The sequence below is a fragment of the Gopherus flavomarginatus genome, chromosome 5, assembly GCF_025201925.1.
Source record: "Gopherus flavomarginatus isolate rGopFla2 chromosome 5, rGopFla2.mat.asm, whole genome shotgun sequence".
NCBI lineage: Eukaryota > Metazoa > Chordata > Testudines > Testudinidae > Gopherus > Gopherus flavomarginatus.
In genome coordinates, this window is record NC_066621.1 from 136842856 (window position 1) to 136862713 (window position 19858).

Consider the following 19858-nt stretch of genomic DNA (forward strand, 5'->3'; position numbering starts at 1 on the left):
ACCAGGCAAATTGGCTGAAACTATGGTAAAGAACAGAATGATCAGACACACAGATGAAAATGATATTTTGGGGAAGCTTTTGTAAAGGGAAATAATGCCTCACCAATCTATTAGAATTCTTGAATGGGGTCAACAAGCATGAGTAATCCAGTTGATATAGTGTACTTGGAATTTCAGGAAGTCTTTGACAGGGTCCCAAGCCAAAGACTCTTAAGTAAAGTAGGCAGTCATGGGGTAAGAGAGAAGGTCGTCTTATGGATCATCCGTAAAAAGATAGGGAACAAAGTGTAGGAATAAATGGTCAGTTTTCACAGTGGAGAGAAGTAAATAATGAGGTCTCACAAGAATCTGTGTGGGGACCAATTCTTTGTTTACCTGCAGTGTCCACAGGTTCGGCTGATCGCAGCTCCGACTGACTGCAGTTCACTTTTCCAGCCCAATGAGGGCTGCGTGAAGAGGTGGCCTGGCCCGTGCCACTTCCCACAGCCGCCATTGGCCTGGAACGGCGAACCGCAGAGAGTGGGAGCTGCGATTGGCCGAACCTGTGGACGCTGCAGGTAAACAAACCGGCCCAGCCGCCGGCGGCTTTCCCTAATAGGCCGTGTGCCAAGGATTGCCAATCCCTGGTCTATAGCATTATACTTGGGTATTATTGAGAAGAATTCCATCTTTGTGTTTGCGATTTATTTGTTTAAAAATGCAAATAAAAATAAATCTAAAAACTAATACAGATCTTATCCTATGTGCATAAACTGTATCGTACTATCAACTTTGTTACTGGGGAAGATTTTAATTAAGTATCATGGCCATCAGCCTCCTGAATTTCAGAGCAGCTGGATATGTGCAATCAGTTTTATTTTCATCTCCACCTGTTGGTGGAGAAATTCATACCGAAGAGTTGGAATTGAACAGGAGCGGACAGTAAAAATAAGGACCATTTTCTCTATTTAATGAGTAGGAGTCTCTCTACACAGTTACCTTTTGGCATTAAGGGGAATTTTGTTGCTAAAATCTCTCACCTAAGCTTGTATACATATCTCTATAAGAGCAGGTAAGCAAAGGCATCTCATTTTACAAAGCAACAAAATACTTGATTACAGGTCTAATGATAGTTTAAGAGGTGTTTTCAGATATGCTGGAATCAAGGCCTTGCAGCAGATGAATGTAATTATCTTTGTGAATATGCACAGTCACATTATGTGCTTTAAATGTCACATTTGGAAATAGTGCCACGTTGCTAGTTAATTAACAATAATTACTAAAGGCAGTGGTTATGTTTCTGGAATTTCTTACTCACTGAGCAAAACATTTTTTTCATGTACAAATTTAGTCATTTAAAGTCTAGAATTTTTAACCCATTATTAAAGTGCTTCTGTTGCTTAGTCTCTGAGCATTTCATCTTTGGTTTCCTTGCACAGATAATCACAATGCCTTCTATCTTTCAGATAGCCAACACTTTTAATGGCTAAATCCCATAGCTTATAACTATTTTTCCCTATAAAATTCAATTAGCAGAGCTACTTCAGCAACTTTGAGACATTCACTTATTCAGAGTCAAGCCACTAGGAATTTTATACTCAACCTCTAGGGCTGGGAGATCTGAGCTAAATTGTGGATACAACTCAAAGTGCTATTGTGGAGGCATATTTCCCAGCTGGAACTCTGGGGGAACGTGGCCACTGAGATGCTCCTCAGCTTCAAGAGGGCAGCTTACCTGCACAGGGCAATGGTTTCATCGCACTTACTCTCTTTTGGGTGTTTTAATGATGCTGCCATCACAGGAGAGCCAGTGTCCCTGAGCTAAAGGAACATAAGGTCAAGATTATGGCTCGCTTCTTGCACAGGGCAATGGGAAAGGTTTCTTGTACTCTTTCCCTCCTGTGCCCTGTACACTGATACAGGACCATTATGGTATTTTGGTTAAGGCATTGTCTTGTGAGTTGAAGGTTTTCTACCTGATTCTACAAGACACTTCCTGCATCACCCAGGGCAAGTCACTAACCTTTTCTTACCTCAGGTTTACCCATTTGTAAAATAAGGATAATACTTCATTGTTGCTCTTGGATATTGTGTATAAATTAATGTAACCCTTCTGCCCCTCTGAATTGGCAGCAACAAGGGCCGGGTTCAGTATCCAGGGGTTCTGTTTCAATAATACAATGCATAACCAGCTCGAGCCCCGACCCAGTGACCTGGGACACTCACATACCACACCCCCCTGGGCGCCTCTAGGAGGCAATACTTCCCCTCTCGCAAGCACGGAGTCCGAGTGTAGCAAAATCTTTTTAATAAAGAAGGAAACAATGCGGCATCCCATTGGAGAAACAGCACAAACAGGGTTATAACACAAACCATAAACAAACAAAAAAAACCCCACCCCCAGGTACGTTTGGCAATGTCCTTTTCCCCTTAGGGTCTTAAGTCCAATCACCCCAAAGTCCAACAACCCAAAAGTCTCTGGTCAGTGCCACCCCAGAATTCAAGAGTTTATCTGCAGAGTTTTACCCCCCACAACCTGGGTGGAAAGGGGGGGGGGAAGTCCACACAGGGTGTTAAGGGGCACTTTACGTGGGCCAGGGCCAACTGCTCCGCCTCTCCGTGAAGTTCTGCTGCAGCCTTCACCACGACCAGCTCCACCACACCAGCTGTGCCACTCCCCCAGCTGTCCATGCAAACTGCTTCACTCCGCTCGCTGTTCCTGGGCTGCTCCAACACACTGCAAACTGCTCTGCCCTGCCCTGCCAGCCGCTTAACAATAGGTCTTTAGGCTCCCCCACTAGTTAGCACAGCACTCCATGATCTCAATTCAGCTCTTTCAGTGATTTCAGCTCTTAGTAGAGGAGCCCTGGTGCTGGTGCACCATTGGCCCAACATGAATTCAGCTCAGCAGTCTTTAGATAGACTCCTAATAGAATTAAAAATTAGCTCTACTCTTTAATATTGGAGAGAGGAGGATGTGTAATTGGTGTTCCAGGCCCTCAAAAGGGGCCCATACCATCAGGTACACACACCAGTCCTCAACCTCTCTCCATTCATGGGGTTTTGGAACCCATGTCCCATGTTTAGCAAGTACCACCCAACTGAGGTTGAGTCAGTTCTGTCACAAAGCAGTCCCATCCCAAGCTGCTGTGGGTTTATGCTAAGTGTGTGGGGGGGGGTGCATGCCAATGCAAATTCTTAAAATTCTTTCCACACTCTCTACAATTCACCACCAGATGTCAGGGTAGCGCTCATCCTGACTGCTTACATTAATATATGTGACATGCTCAAATAAAACTGTGGTGTTGAATGCTACAAAAAAGTCCATAATAGATCAAATCTAGGCCTATATGATTTAGTTGATGCCCCCCAAACAAAAAAAAAAGTTTGGGAAAGGTTTAAAATAACTAACAGACAGCCTTGAGCTAAGAAATTGTTAATTGGACTCAAATATACAAGCTGGATGTTCTTTCCGCCTTGGGAGGGGAAGAGGGGTTCTGCATTACCTGTATGAACAAGTAATTTCCATTGAAGTCTTAGCAACAACACTTTCACTGTACAATTTATGTTTTTATCATCAGCTTATCTTTTAAAATATATGAATTGACCAACATTTACAGTAAACCTTTTAGCTCAGATTATATCTATAGCACATGAAATACATGATTAAATTAATAATGTTTGAGAATTGGAAAAAAAAATTCAGAGGGGAGCAACAGACTGAAGATGAATAGAACTAATTATGTATGCTTAGTACAATTGCAATTAATGGGAGCAACAGTAACTATATAGATAAGTATATAAATATATAATATATATAAAGTATAACACTAAAGAGAGAGAGCATTGTTTAGGATAATACAAGAGGTTATAACTATAGGAATGAGCAATGAAATTTAAGATTTAATAGGACATTGGAATCATTAGATCAATCAGATTGTGGAATAGACTTCAATTTAATAGATGAAAAACACAGCAGAAGTGTTAAGTATTGTACTGGGAAGAGCTTCCAGACAGTGAGTTTTGTTAGTCTTCAAAGAGAGTGATGGAAGGCCTCATTTCCTTCAAGTAATTTGAAAAATGGGCTTGAAAAAGCGCAGGAGTCTATAGTGTAGGAAACAATTCTGTATTAGAAAGAGTGGCGTAGGAGGGCAAATAGGGCTTTTGTATGTCTAATTTCTGTTTTTTATGAAACTATAAATGGACTGACACTGAATAGAACTCTGTTTTATTAATTTCTTCTTTACACCAAAAGGACTAGATTTTTTCAAAAGTGCTCAGCAACCAACAACTTCCGTTTAGGTGTCTGAATACATGGCCAGATGTACCAAAATGCTTAGTAGCCAGCATCTTCCATCGTTTTCAGTGACTACTTTCGAAATTCTGACCAACTCCATTTAGGTGCATAAAGGTGAGTTGAGGTCTTACGAAAATCTGCCTTCAATTGTGGGTGCGGGCACTCCCTAAAAGCTGGTCCAGAAGGTTTTAATATTTTGCAAAATCCTTTGATGATTGATGGTTTTCAAATGCACAAGAACTAGGTCAAAATAGTTGCAACATTGTTTGACTTTTAAAATTAGATATTTCATCCTGCTGTACCAAAGCCATAAAATAAGGTGAACTCAATTAGGATGAAGGAATGCTTTTGAAATCCTAGGACCATCTGCTCTGTAAATGTCATGCTGCTGTGAGAAACATGGAACCAAATTCTGCCCCAGATGTGTGCAAAAATTATTTTATTTAAACATTTAGTAGCATCTAGAGGTCAAGCAGGATGTTGCCCTGTTGTGGTAACCACTATTTAAACATAGTAAATGACAGTCCCTGCCTCAAAGAACTTGCCAGTTGGCTTCAGCAGAAGTTGTATGCAAGTGTGCACATTGGGCCTTGTAAAAATGTAGTGCCTAATCCTGCAGACACACAAACACATGTACAGTTTTGCTCACATGAGTAATACCATTATGTGCCAGGTGATATTACATTTCCAATTCTGTTATTGCTCACCAGCTGGTAACTCTTTATCAATATCTTATCTCAGAAAGCAATTTTTTATTTGATGCCAAATCTCTGGCATTTTAACTAGGGCTGTCAAACGATTAAAAATTTAATCACAAGTAATCGTGAGATAAAAAATAGTCGCAATTTATTACAGTTTTAATTGCACTGTTAATTATAGAAGTGAGCACCTTCCACTTTGTATTCTGTATTGTAATTGAAATCAATATATTTGAAAATGTAGAAAAACATCCAAAAATATTTATAAATTTAAATTGATATTTTACTATTGTTTAACAGTGTGATTAAAACCGTAATTAATCGCAACAATTTTTAATCTAGTTAATTTGTTTTGTGTTAATCGCATGCATTAACTGTGATTACTTGACAGCCCTAGTTTAAACTTCATGAAAACTAATGGGATGTTATTTGAATTGTTTTCACTTATCTGTATCCTGTTATAATGTAATAACAAATTTACATTGTGTATAACCCTGTAACTAAATAACCCATCAAACGTAAAAGAAGCCTTGTGGAACGCAAATGAAGATCTTTAGCAGAAAAGTGCTCAAAGACTCAAAGTTCATTACCATCATCAAAGCAAAAGCCCATGTGGTAATGACACTGTTAGCTTGTTTTCTGTGAGAAGAAGCTGTAAGCATGGATTCAAGGAAAGATCGTGGATCTCTAGACAGTTTGGACTCTTACAGGGAAGTGACCAGATGTGAAGCCCTAATTTCCTGAGATTATCTGGGAACCCTGAAAAGACTTTTGGAAAACTGGCAGTTTATTACATGACTGCCACCATTTGCAATTACAAACTGTGGCTCATCTGTACATATATTTTACCTGCTTTAACCTCTTAATAATTCTCATTTCGTTTTTTTGCTAATATACCTTTAGTTAGTTTACTATAGAATTGTCTGCTAGTGTTGTCTTTGGTGTAGGATCTGGAGTAGCAGTTGATCTGGGGTAAGTAACTGATCTCTTGGGACTGGAAGCAACCTGATGTGGTGTGATTTTTGGTTTAAGTGACCTTTTATCATAAAGTTCAGGTTGTCTGGTTGTCAAGATAGACTGGAGAGTCTAAGGGGAGTGTCTGTGACTCCATGGTAAGACCGTTATAGTGATCCAGGAGTTCACATTTCTTACTGGCCTGGTGAAATATAATTATAGAACATACCACCAGTTTGGGGTGTCTGCCATGTTTTCTGACAGTCTACTTTGAGGTAGGCACTCACAGTTGTGAACCAATCCAGACAGTGTGACAAAAACATTTATTCATACATTTTATTAAAATTCAAACCAGTTTACACTTCCATGTTCAAGTAATACTTCTGAAAAAAGATTTAATAAGTTGCCAACCCCTGGAAAGAGAAATATGCCCAGGTAGAAAATTGAGTATCAGTCTGTTGTAGGAAGTGTGCATTCAAACATGTTGTCATAAACAAATAGTTAAGGGTTAATGTCTCTTTCACCTGTAAAGGGTTAACAAGCTCAGTGAACCTGGCTGACACCTGACCAAAGGACCAATCGGGAGACAAGATACTTTCAAATCTTGGTGGAGGGAAGTCTTTGTTTTGTGCTTTTTGTCCTGTTCTTTGTTCTCTCTTGGGATTAAGAGAAACCAGTCATGTAACCAGATTTCTCCAATCTTACTGAAACAGACTCTCAGGTTCCAGATAGTAAATAATAGATAGAAAGCGGATTAGATTTGTTTGTTTTCTTTATTTGCAAATGTGTATTTTGCTGGAAGGATATTTCACCTCTGTTTGCTGTAGCTTATACTTAGGCTGGGAAGGGGAGTCCCTCTGGTCAAGGTGAAGCTGAGACCCTGTAAACATTTTCCCATCTTGATTTTACAGAAATAATTTTTACTTTTTTCTTTCTTTAATTAAAAGCTTTTCTTTTAAGAACCTGATTGATTTTTTTATTCCTGTGTAAGACCCAAGGGGACTGGGTCTGAACTCGCCAGGGATTGGTGAGGGAAAGGAGAGAAGCGGGAGGGAAAGGTTAATTTCTCTCTGTGTTAGGATCCAAGGAGTTGGGATCAGTGTCTCTCTCTCAGAGAGAGTCTGGGAGGGGGAGAGAAGGGGGGGGAAGGTGAATTTCCTTTCTGTTTTAAGATTCAGGGAGTTTGAATCACAGTGATCTCCCAGTGTAACCCAGGGAGGGGAAAAATATGGGAGGAAGAAAGGAGAGGGGAATGGTTTATTTCCCTTTGTTTTAAGACCCGAGGGGTTTGGGTCTTGGGTCCCCCAGGAAGGTTTTGGGGGACAGGGAGTGTACCCAAACACTATATTTTGGTTGGTGGCAGCGTGATAAGATCTAAGCTAGAAATTAAGCTTAGAAGGGAACAGGCAGGTCCCCACTTTCTGGATGCCAAATTTCAAAGTGGGAAAGAGACCCTGACCCATGTCAATTCATGCAAGAGTATTTTCAGACAATGCAGAGAATATGAAATCAGGTGCAAGGTTACATGCATTACATGCAAATGAATTAACACAAATATATAGAAGAAGATGTTACATTAAATAGTTATGACCTTTGTATTGTTTGGAGAGAAACTGAATAATCAGTAACTTCACTGAAACCTGCTGGTGTTCCCAGGACATCCATAGGTCTTGCACCATGGACTTTCAGAAGGTCTTGTTTTTCAATTATTTTTTAATAATAATGTTCCTGAGTTATTTAAGTTATACTTGTGCTATGTGCTAAAAGCTAATGCTGTCAGCACTCTGACCCTTTTCTGTAAAATGTGCTGACGTGAGCGGTCAGCGTCCCAAAGTCAAATAATGCTTTTATGTTCTGTGATCCAGGTCAGAAATTTTAGAGTAAGTGTTATTTCACTGTTGGGAACTTTTTTTTGTACATAATAGGCTCTCATTTCTAGACCTTCAGGATTGAGAGATAAAGGTCTTTAAAACTGTTGCTGGCCCAAGCCTGAATATTGCATACTTTGTACCCTAGACAATGGTTGAAATATCATCAGAGTTAGGAATCTTTCAGATTTCATTTCAGCTGCTCATTTCCAGCTTCCAATTACATTGATAAGAGTTGTAAGCACACAATGAGGGGAGAATATATCCTGCTGCACTGCTTTTTCTAGAGGATATATATCCTAGATTAAAGGGAAGAACATGACTTTCACAGATGAAATATCAATGAATGTGTAATAAGCAAGAAAGTGATATATTGACACGTCCTTCCTTTTCTTATATTCCATCTGTTTGCTTGCTTTATTTGGCCCTTATAAATCTTGGCTAACTCGATTCCTTTCCCCCGTGGAGTCACACTTTCACTTCTGCTGCACCCTTTGTCTGGATCTGTGCCATTCAGACCATTGAATCACTTCCTCACTTTTAATCACATCTTAAAACTTTCTTTTACTTTTCAGTCTACTATGGACTCTTTTTTTGCTGTAAATTGTTTTACTGTACTTCATTTTAAGGATGATTTATATAGAATTAAAATATATTTTGGAATCAGTGTTTTTGGAAGGGGGTCCTGTGCAATTGTCCCCTATTCAACCTGCAGTTGGTTGGAAAGGCTCCAGTGAAGGGAACTTGGAACCAGCTCCCGTTAGAGCACATCAGTATTTCTCCTTTGATTTGGAAGAGTGGTTGCTAGAGAGGCCTTTTGAAGACTAAACTCATTGCTTCCTCAGTTCTACCAGCTTGACCCTATGTTGCATTGCTACTGCACTAGTGACCAACGTAGTGGTCCACACTGGAGCTTTCAAACAAAGGTTTGCCACGATTCCCATGCATTATAGTTGCATGGGCTCATGAGTGTTATTTTTGGGAAGTCACTGTGTTCTACTGGTTAGCATATGTGGTTGAGAATCTATCTTGTATTCCTGACTTCTCTACCGTGTGGCCATGGACAAACCATTTAACATCTCGGTGCTTAAATTTGTCCATCAGTAAACTGGGGATAATACTTGTAAATCACTTTGAGCTTTTTAGATGAAATGTGCTAAATAAGTATAAATTATTAGTCTTTATTTGTATTTTTGTAGTGCCTAGAAGCCCCAGTCCTGGACCAGAACCCCATTACGTTAGGTACTGTACAAACACAGAACAAAAAGACAATTTCTTCCCCCAAAGAGCTTAAAATCTATAAGACAAAAGACCTGAGTTAGACAAACAGGGCAATACAACGAAACAGAGGGACAGTACTGGTCAGAATTATAGGCTGTGATCTCAGCAATGGTAAATATTACACGTACCTGGTGGTTCTTTACAAGTAATAATACTTAGCATGTATTCACTCAAGCAAAGCTGATTAGTGTAAGGAACATTTGGCCGGTTGTAGAAGGAAGTGATATAGTGGGTCATTTATATGCATTATCTAAATGTGAAAGCCAACATTTTCAAACTTGGATGCCTAGAATTAGTCACCTAAGTTTCTATTTGGGCATCTAACATAAAAACTCTGATTTTCGGAGGTATGGGACATCCACAATTCCCCTTGGCATTAATGACACTGGTAGGTGCACAGAACAGGGCTGCCCGGGTGGGGGGACAAGTGGGACAATTTGCCCCAGGCACCGGTCCCTACAGGGGCCCCCATGAGAATGTAGTATTCTATAGTATTGCAACTTTTTTTATGGTAGGGGCCCCCTGATATTGCTTTTCCCCAGGCACCCTGAATCCTCTGAGTGGCCCTGGCACAGAACCTCTGAAAATCAGGCCACTTAAATTTAGGTGCCTAAATAGGAACTCTAGTTGATTAACCTGATGTACCCAAATTAGAAATGTTTGTGAAGGGGTGAAGATGAGGTGCTATCGTCGTCTTAATGAAGGATATCCTTGCTTTTGCGATAATTTGTGATTCAATCATTTTTAATGTAGCTTTTGTGTTCCATTTTCTTTGTTTTTAAAATGATAATATGACTTACAATGAAAATAGTTTACTGTTGAAATTACACATCATAATGGTCCTTTAATGGCATCTTAATGGGATCCCCCAGGATTTACATTGAAATGGTTACTTCACAGTAGCTTGTAATGGCATCATTTATAGTCTCTGTAAATTTTGTATTGATTTAATCAATGAGTTCTAAGTCTAAATTCCCATTCTTGGGAATAGAAAGAGAGCAGTGTTGAGAAAAACTGCTTGATATGCAGAGTATCTGTTTTTCAAACAAACATTTCGGTTGTCTCAGTATTAGTAAGATACTCAGTATTTATAAGATACTAATTTACATTTATAAGGATATTGTCAACATCAGTAGATCACCAAAATCCATGTGCATTAAGTTGATTTTCTTTCCAGTTAGGACTGTCAGAATTCCTATTTATCATGACATTGCTGCAAGGTGTCCAGTATTACCGTAAAATAATAACTTATTGCGTAACCTATGCTAATACATTATGACAGTTTTAGAGGCTTTAAACCGTCTTTACGCTTATCACTATAACTTATGACTGTCTTTAAACCTATCACTACATTTATTTGAAGCAATTATGCACTATTTATAAAACTATCATAAGTCATTTATGTAATTCAGTGCCTAGATACTACAGCGATTGCCAATATATGGTAAAAATGCTTAAGATAGATACTAATGTTGCCTTTATTTCGATGGGCTGATAAGAAAGCTGACAACAAGACTAAAAGTTACTATAATAAGAATACATGGTCTTCCCTCCCTCTGAGTTGCCCCTAGGGAATGAAGAGGAGGAGAGAGTCATGGCCATTCTTTCTTGCACTGGTCTGCAGGGCAGCCTAAACGTGCCTTGGAGGGAGCAGATTGTACCATCTGAAGATGGATGCATCTTGCTGAGGCACAATATTTATCCAAGTGCTTGCTGAGTTAGTGCAGCTCCATATCACCTCAACACAAAATGTTTCTTAAAAGCACAACTTCATCCTAAATAGACAAACCTATGAGTCTGGGGCAATTTATTCTATTGTTTTGTAAACAATTCCTGTGCCTAACAAATAAAAAAGCCCTACCTCTTACTTAAACCCTACCTTAAATTCTTAATGGGCTGAAGTGATCTTTCAGCAGCATATGTAATAGCTGGTGTGCCACACAGTCTGATGCTTGGTTGTTGATGATATGAAATAATTTTCCACATTACAAAATGAAACCTGGATCCAGATCCAGAACTGTATTCTGGCCAAATCCTCTAGATGGAAAAACCATGACTTAGGGGCCATTATGGTACCAGTAAGGTTCTTTTAGTTATATCTGTCAGATTCTCTTTTTTATTGTGTTTGAAGAGGATAATAGTGTCTACACTGGCAAGTGAACGACAAAACTTTTGTGGTTCAGAGGTGTGGACCCACCCCCCACCCCTGAAAGGCAAAAGTTTTGCTGATGGAAAGCGCTGGTGTGAACAGTGCTTTGTTGGCAGGAGCACTCTCCTGCCGACAAAGCTACCACCGCTCGTTGGGGGTGGAAGTAGGGGCGGCTCCAGGCTCCAGCATGCCAAGCGCGTGCTTGGGGCGGCAAGCTGTGGAGGGCGCTCCGCCAGTTGCCGCGAGGGCGGCAGGCAGGCTGCCTTTGGCGGCATGCCTGCAGAGGGTCCGCTGGTCCCGCAGCTTCGGCGGACCTCCTGCAGGCTGCCGCCGAATTCGCGGGACCGGGGACCTCCTGCAGGCAAGCTGCTGAAGGCAGCCTGCCTGCCGTGCTTGGGGCGGCAAAATGCCTAGAGCCGCCCCTGGGTGGAAGTTTTTTCTTGATGGGAGAGCTCTCTCCTGCCGACAAATAGCAGCTACATTGCATGGCTTTTTGCAGCACGGCTGTAGTGGCACAGCAGTGTCGCTAAAAGGTGCGTAGTGTAGACAAAGCCTAATAGACTGGGGTGTTGGAACAGTTTATATAGTGGGGGTGCTGAGTGTCACTGAACCAAACTGCAAACCCTGTATATAACGGAAACAATTTCAAGCCAGGGTGTGTGGCAGCAACCGCCAGTATCCCTAGTTCCAGCACCTATGCTAATAGAGAACAAAAGAGAGGATCAGGCAATGTAAAACTAAAGAAATTCTACTGGCACTATGCTAGCCTAGAAATCATAGTTTTAAATTTGGAGAATGCATATGTATAGGAAAACTGATTGGCAATAGCAGAAATATGGTATAAACTTACTGGACTGGAAAAATTCTAAAAACTAAAGTTCAGTTCATTGAAGTAAAAATATTTTTTGAATTTTGTCTGAATCTTGGCATTGTGTTGCCTCAAAATATTGAGTTATTACAGACTAATCTGCAGGCAAGTTTGGTTTCCTGACTGAAAGAACTAAAACACTATATTTCTTTAAGTGCCTGAGGAGAAGTGTTTTTTTACTGTTGTGTCAACGTTTCCATTATAACCACAGAGGTAGGAACAAGGCCACAGTAATAAAAAGAGAGCCATATACTTTCTTGAGAAAAAAACAAATTAACTTTATGAACAGGAGGGATAAAAAGATTACTGTTCATAACTGAAATCATGTACTGTCACTTTTTAAAGTAATATTTTTAAAGTAGCACCTTGAAGTGTGTGAGTTTAATTGGTTAGCTAAGCAATTGAAAATCCAATCCTCTGTCATGGGATAAAAGAGTGAATTTAGTAAAGAAAGAAAAATGCAAAGATGTTTTTGTGTTTCATCCAATGATAATGTTGAGCATGTTAAAAGATTTAGAGTTTTGAAAGAATGTGGCATGTGACTTTAAAAATAGTTTTCTATGTTAAAATAAGTAAAAAGAATCAAAGATAAATTCTTTCCAACTTTATAGCTGAGATTTGCATGATTGCCTGGAATCCCATAAGACTAAATAGGTATTAATATATATGTAACAAGGAGTATGCATATCTCAGTCTATATTTTTAATGGAGTCCTTATTCCCCTCCCGACTGTTGTTCTTTTTATAGATTTAATATGTAAATTCATGCTCCATATATAGCCAGATAAAACTTTTCTCCCAAAACCTTTTACCAGAAAAATGCAGATTCAGATTGACTGAAACATTACGTGAATTCATGTCGAAAACTATCTCCTAAGAGCTTCACTTTTGGATATTTACGAATTATGCTTTGTTCTATCCCATTGCCTCAATTCTGTTCTGTATAGGTTCTTATACAGCGCTCATCATTGTAGTATCTTAATGCCTTCCAGCAGTGTATTAAACAACATGACTAACATCTGTCACATGATGATTGTTCTCTCATCCTCTCCCCATGCATTCATTGGAGTGTCTTGTTTTGATAGAGTTTAAAAAAAAATACTGTGTATTGATATTGGTGAAATGCACCTTGCATTGGAGCAGTAAGTGCTGTGGTTTGTGATGGCCCTTCATTGTGGTAGAATTCATTCCACAGTTTTGGACTTGCCCCCAAGAATGTTCTGTCTCCTGGCATTGAAAATCAGTGGTTTGTGTTACATCCTTGCCCTGTACCTCCCTATATGGTCACTGGGTTTTAGTGCACGAAAGGTTATGTTCAAATAAATTTGTTAGTCTCTAAGGTGCCACAAGTACACCTTGTTCATTTTGCTGATACAGACTAACACGGCTATCCCTCTAAAATCATTTTTTTTCTCAGTAGACCCAATCAGGTCCCACATGTTTCCAAGCCGACTGAATCTGGGAAGAGTTTAATCAATGTTTCTAGCTCTGGGACTCTGGGACAGACTCCGAGGCTCAGACCTGGCACTGACACCCTTCCTTGAGTGCCACTGCTATTCTAGACCCCAAAGTCAGTGTCTGAGACCCCCAGAGTCCTACCAGTCCCTAGCGCACACTCCTCCAGAGCCCCAGCTAAGCTGTGGGCACTCCGAACTTCTAGTCAAGCCCCTTTGAAGAAAACATAGTGGGAAAGGAAGGAACATAGGCTTAGCAAAGGAATTTTATAACCAAAGAAACTTTATCCCTAAAACGTGTTGGCAGAGCGGAGTGGGTTGGGGCCAGGTCGCTCCACTTCCTGCCACCCGATGAGTGCAGGGCAGGCCCGACTCCACACTCACAGGGTGGCGGGAAGTGGAGCGACCTGGCACAACCCACTCCCTTCTGCTCCCCTGCTCCCAGCCTTCGGGCTTGGGAGGAAAGGGGGAACTGATCCCCAGCACTCACTGGTGGCGCGACGGGGAGCTGATGGCGTGGAGTGGGCTGAGGCCAGATTGCTCCACTTACTGCTGCCTGGTGAGTGCAGGCCTGACCCCTGCTGCAGTCCTCAGGGGAAGGAGTGGAGTGGGGGTGGGACTAGGGAGGAGCAGAGGCGGAGGCCATGGGGAAGAGGTGGAGCAGGGGCTGGAGCGGCACACAGCTACGTAGGGTACCAGGAAATTTGGTGCCCCAAATTTCCTTGTGCTCTATACAGCTGTATATGGGTAAGGACAGCCTGCCTGAGACACAGTTTTCCTTGGTCTGATCTCACCCCTTCTTGTGAATCTAATGTTTGTCAGCTTTTCAGGATAGTCAGAGTACCTCCTGCTTACACCCTCCTGCAAGTCTTATGTATGGTGAGGGTTGATCACTCTGTACAGAGCAGAATCCTGCTCTTTAATTAAGCCTCTTTTTCTCTGCCATGTGCTCCATAGGGAAGCTCCAACCCACTTCCAGGCATGCTTACCCTAGCCCCCCATATGGGCTGCTCAGTAGAAAGTCCATTTTCTCATTATCTCTCAATAACCATCCTGTCCCAATCAAAGTTGATGGTTTCTTGGTGATAGTCCTTCAACGAAGTGTCAAGCACCTTTCCCAGGAAGACAACTGTCCAGAATGCAGTTTGATAGTTTGTGTTTGGGCATGTCCAGACTTGTGCAATCACAGTATCCAACACGTCATACAGAGAACAAGGTAGAGTTAATAATTTAACCCAGGTATATCCCATTCGATCACAGTTGGTCATGCACGACTTTCCACCTCTGAATAATTTATTATTCACATGGAAAGTGCACAACTCGTTTCCTTGGACAATCTTGCCTTGACTCTTGAACACCAAGTTTGTTCCTTGATGTCCTTCTCGGTCAGTAGCTTATCTTAGTATTGTTTTTCATATGTATGACTACATCATTATAATTGGTGTCTTAGGGGCTCCCTGCGATATCACTGGTCTCTTTGGTAGCCTCATATTCTTGTACACAATAGGTCATATTTTTCATCTTCCGCAGGCAAAGGCATACTTACATTTAAAACTGGTGAGTTCTTCTGGAAAAAAATGCAGCATGCTATCCTTCCCATAGCAGGGCAGAGAGCTGTGTCTACATCACTGAGCTGTGTCTAGACAAAACCATGTAGGCCAGAGATTTGTAGGAAGCTCTAGAGCAAACCTTAAGGAATTTTGTTTGACATGGAACATCCTTTTCTGAGTCTCTGATCATTGCCCTACACATAACATTGACAACTTTTATTGTGTAGCCTTGCTTTTATTGTGTTGCTTTGCTTTTATTGTGCGATCTCTACATTTTTTGAGTGTCTCTTAAAGTTGGGTGTGAAGCCACAGTAGATGCTGAACCTATCAGCATTAACTAACAGCAACATCTTCTGCAAGATCAGGTTAATTTGCATAGGGTCATGCCTCCAAAGCAATTGCATTCCAGCTCCACTTCTCGTAACTGGGCACCTCACCCCTAAAAGGATATGTTCCAAATCGAACATTATATAGGTGAAAGGAATTGATGGAAGCTTATGAGGTGGAAATGGAAAGGATGCCATTTAGTGACTTTTCCCTTTCACTCAGTCTCTAATGGTTTACATCCACAGGTGTAAAATGTTTGCTCCCTTCCATAAAATGGAGAAGAACATAAAGCATGATCTGTGTTATACATTTTTTCTCTGTTATACAGATTTTCTATTCTTAAACCATGCAATGCTGTTAAAGCTTGTTTTATTTTTCCTTTCTTGAGGAAATGGCTTTTTCATATTTAATCATTAAAACATGATAGGGAATTTTTTTGAAGAATTTACCACCTGTTTTTCCTTTCATCTTGATTCATTCAGTAGCTTCCTCATGCTAAAATAGCTCCTGGACATAATTAACTCCTTTTTTTGTATAGTAATGTCTGAAATGATTGTTAAAAGTCATTAAAAGATGATAGAACCTTATTTCCAAAAGTATTTTTATATTTTTTTCTTGATTTCCCTGCTCATAGTTAGGGTAGAATAGTTAGGATACAACTGTTGTGAAGCCTGCTTAAATGACCAGTGAAGGAACTAACAAGAACTGGTTGCTTATCAGAGTAAAATTATATTCAGTACGTGTTATGAGGATACTTTGAAGCAGTGTCATAAGACAGAATCTTGCCTGTGAAGAGTGGTCTATCATACAGGTAATGCTATCAACAAATCCTTCCCAGACAGTAACCCTTTCTAGTCCAGTAAAAAGAAAAAAAATTATGAAGGACATAAAAATAAATACCAAAATATTTTTCTTTTACTGTTTTCTTCTTACAGCTTAGTGTTCCTGATCTATGCTGTTATTACAATGAAAAAGACAACCAGTCATGTGTTGACATTTACAGCATTCATTTTGCCTTTAATGCACATTTAATTGTTTTAAATATAGAACCATAATCAACTGTATCTTACTAATTAATAATTGAATTCAGTGGAGTTGCTTGGCTGTAAATGAGGGCAGAATTTGGCCCTTGTGTTTTTAGATAAGCGCTTTGAGGCAGGGACAGTGTCTTTTTTCTCTGTTATGTAAATTGCTTAGCACATTTCAACCATTATATAAATAGTAATACAGATCAAGGCTTAAAAAATGATTAGTTAATTAGGATAGAAAGAATAAAGACTGTCTTTGGTGAGCTTACAGACAACTTTTGTTTGAAATACACAGCAAGTTTTAGGCTATGTCTACTCTACAATCTTAAGTTGACCTATTTTAGCTCGAGTTACAGACACCACATTAATTACTGCCGTGGCTGATGTCCACGCTATCCTCCTTCTGTTGGTGGTGCATGTACTCACCAAGAGTTCTTCCACCTACTGAAGAGGGGCTGTTTGGGGGAGCTGGGGGTGGAGGGGAAGCCACACAGGGCTTCTTGCCTCCAGCAGGGAGATCCACGCCTGGAGTCCAGTCGGCTGTCATGCTTCTGGCAGGGAGCCAGGACCCTAGGAGACATTGGGCTCCTAGTGGGGAGTTGGGAGCCCAGGCAGCAGCTGAAGCCAGGAGCCTGGATGGCAGCCTGGCTTGGAGCGGAGACCTGTAAGCAACTCGGCTCAGGAGCTGGGAGCCACCTTTCTTGTCAATCTCATGGCTCCAATGGATAACAGCCAACAGCTGATGTAAGGACCCGAGTGTCTACACAGACGCGTCACCCTAACTATACTGAAATAAGCCCTATGCCTCTTGTTGAGGTGATTTTATTATGTTGGTATAGCATATATTACATCGGCAGGCAGAGCATTTCAGTGTGTTCATCTCTACTGTTTTATTGACGAAAGCTGACTGTGTAGTGTAGACAAGGCCTTAGTATGATGGTAATATAGTGACAAACCACAAAGATTCTTAGTATTTCTGTTATAACTTTAAGCCATATATCATCCAGTTTTCAATTTTCAACTGCAAGTACAATAAAATTGTTATCTAGCACCATGAAAACATTGATCTTCTTGCACTACTAATACTGGCAATGAAAACACATTGGGGTTCACTGAGCAGCTAATTGTAGTATTTGGCTGGAAGCCAAATAACTGGAAAAAAATTGTTTTGCCTGAGACAAATAATAGATATTGCAATAAGTGATATAGTCAGATTGTATAAACCAGTGTTGTTTGCAGCAAGATATTAATAATTAAAAAAATCAATAGTTAACCTAATCTCAAATCTGATCTTGCTAGATATTATTTTTCACATATAATTTGATAAATTTTGATTATCATAACGTATGATAAACTCTGCATATAGAATGTGTATTTTTGATTAATGAGGTGTACTGCATATTTGATAACCCAAATCATAATTAAAAATAATTAATAGTTGCTATAAATACCTTGTGACAGCTACTTCGATTGAGAAAATCATTACTTTTTTCTTTATCAAATAATTGTTTTGTTTTTAAAATGTGAACCAGAATACAACATTCCAGAAAAGTTAAAGATTGAATACTCTTTTGTTTTTCCTAACACTTTAAAGATTTAAGGTAATTAGTAGAGGTGGGATTTTCAGAAGTGCTCAGATTGGCCTAACTTTGCTCCAATTGAAGCTAGAATTAGGCCAGTGCTGAGCACTTTAAAAGAACCCTACCCAAGCCTCCATGACAATATTCATATCTAGTTCTTAAGCAAAGTCTGAGAGTGGCAAAATGCTGCCTGAAATTAGTATTTGCAAGACTGAAGAATCAGGTCTAGTCAACATATAGGCAGATCTCAGATCTGTACTCTGCCAGGCTTCCTGTTCACTACCAAATGGCAGGGCCGGTGCAACCCATTACGTGACCTAGGCAGTCGCCTAGGGTGCTAACATTTGGAGGGCGGCGACCATGGCAGCCGGATCTTCGGCTGCCCTGGTCGTCGTCGGTATTTCAGGGGCGGGACCTTCTGCCACCTCTGTCGGGGGCACCATTTCGGGGGTGGGACCTTCCGCCGCCTAGGGTGCCAAAAAAGCAGGTGGCGCTCCTGCCAAATGAAGTTGATTACAGTGAAGTATGTGGGAGAGAAACAAGAGGGAACAAACAGGAGTTGTGGGGTTGTTTCTCACCATGGAAGGAGACGAGAGAATGGCAGTGGGAAGGTCTGACAAGGGCTGCTACTAAGAACAGTTTATGAACTCTCAGGAAATTATGCCTGCCACAAGAATGCTTATTGTCTTTATTCTTTTGCTATTAAGGCTTTTGACACCGTCCCATGTGACATTCTTATAAGCAAACTAGGGAAATGCGGTCTAGGTGAAATTACTATAAAGGGGGTGACAACTGGTTGAAAGACCATATTCAAAGAGTAGTTATCAATGGCTTGCTATCAAACTGGGAGGGTGTATTTAGTGGGGTTCCACAGGGGTCAGTCCTGGGTCCGGTACTATTTAATATTTTCATTATTGACTTGGATAATGAGTTGAGAATCTGTTTATAAAATTTGCAGATGACACTGATTTGGGATGGGGGTTGCAAGCATTTTGGCAGATAGGATTAGCATTCAAAATGACCTTGACAAATTTTCCAATTTGTCTGAATTCAACAAGATGAAATCCAGGAAAGATAAGTATAAAACACTACACTTAAGAGGAAAAATCAAATACGCAACTACAAAATGGGGAATAACTAGGTAGGTAATAGTATTGGTGAAAGGAATTTGGGGGTTCTAGTGGATCACAAATTGAATATAAGTCAACAATGTGATGCTAATATAATTCTGGGCTTTATTAACAGAAATGCTGTATGTAAGACACGGGAGGTAATTGTAGCACTCTATTCGATATTGATGAGGCCTCAGCTGGAGTGGTGTGTTTCGGTGCCACATTTTAAGAAAAATGTGGACAACTTGGACAGAGTCCAGAGGCGAGCAACAAAAATGATAAAAGGGTTAGGGAGCCTGACCTATGAGGAAAGGTTAAAAAAACTGGGCATGTTCATTTTCAAATCTGTTATGGGTTGTTATAAAGAGAATGGGGATCAATTGTTCTCCATGTCCACCACAAGAAGTAATGGGCCTAATCTGCAGCAAGGGAGATTTAGGTTGGATATTAGGAAAAACTTTCCAACTATAAGGGTAGTTAAGTTTTGAAATAGGCTTTGGGAGTTTGGGGAATAGCCATAATTGGAGGTTTTTAAAACAGGTTGGACAAACGTCAGAGATGGTCTAGGTTTATTTGGTCCTGCCTCAGCACAGTGGACTGGACTAGCTGATTTCCAGATCTCTTCCAACCCTACATTTCTGTGATTCTGTAAAAATATTTTCATAATTTAAGGGAGTGCAGTATTACTTTAATCCCATCTTCACAGCAAAATCA

General features: G+C 40.3%; 1 protein-coding gene across 4 annotated transcripts in view; it reads left to right on the forward strand.

Moving 5' to 3' along the window:
• WDR25 (WD repeat domain 25) overlaps positions 1-19858 on the forward strand; it is a 106170-nt gene that overhangs the window by 43481 nt on the left and 42831 nt on the right. The gene's annotated exons all lie outside the window — the stretch shown is intronic.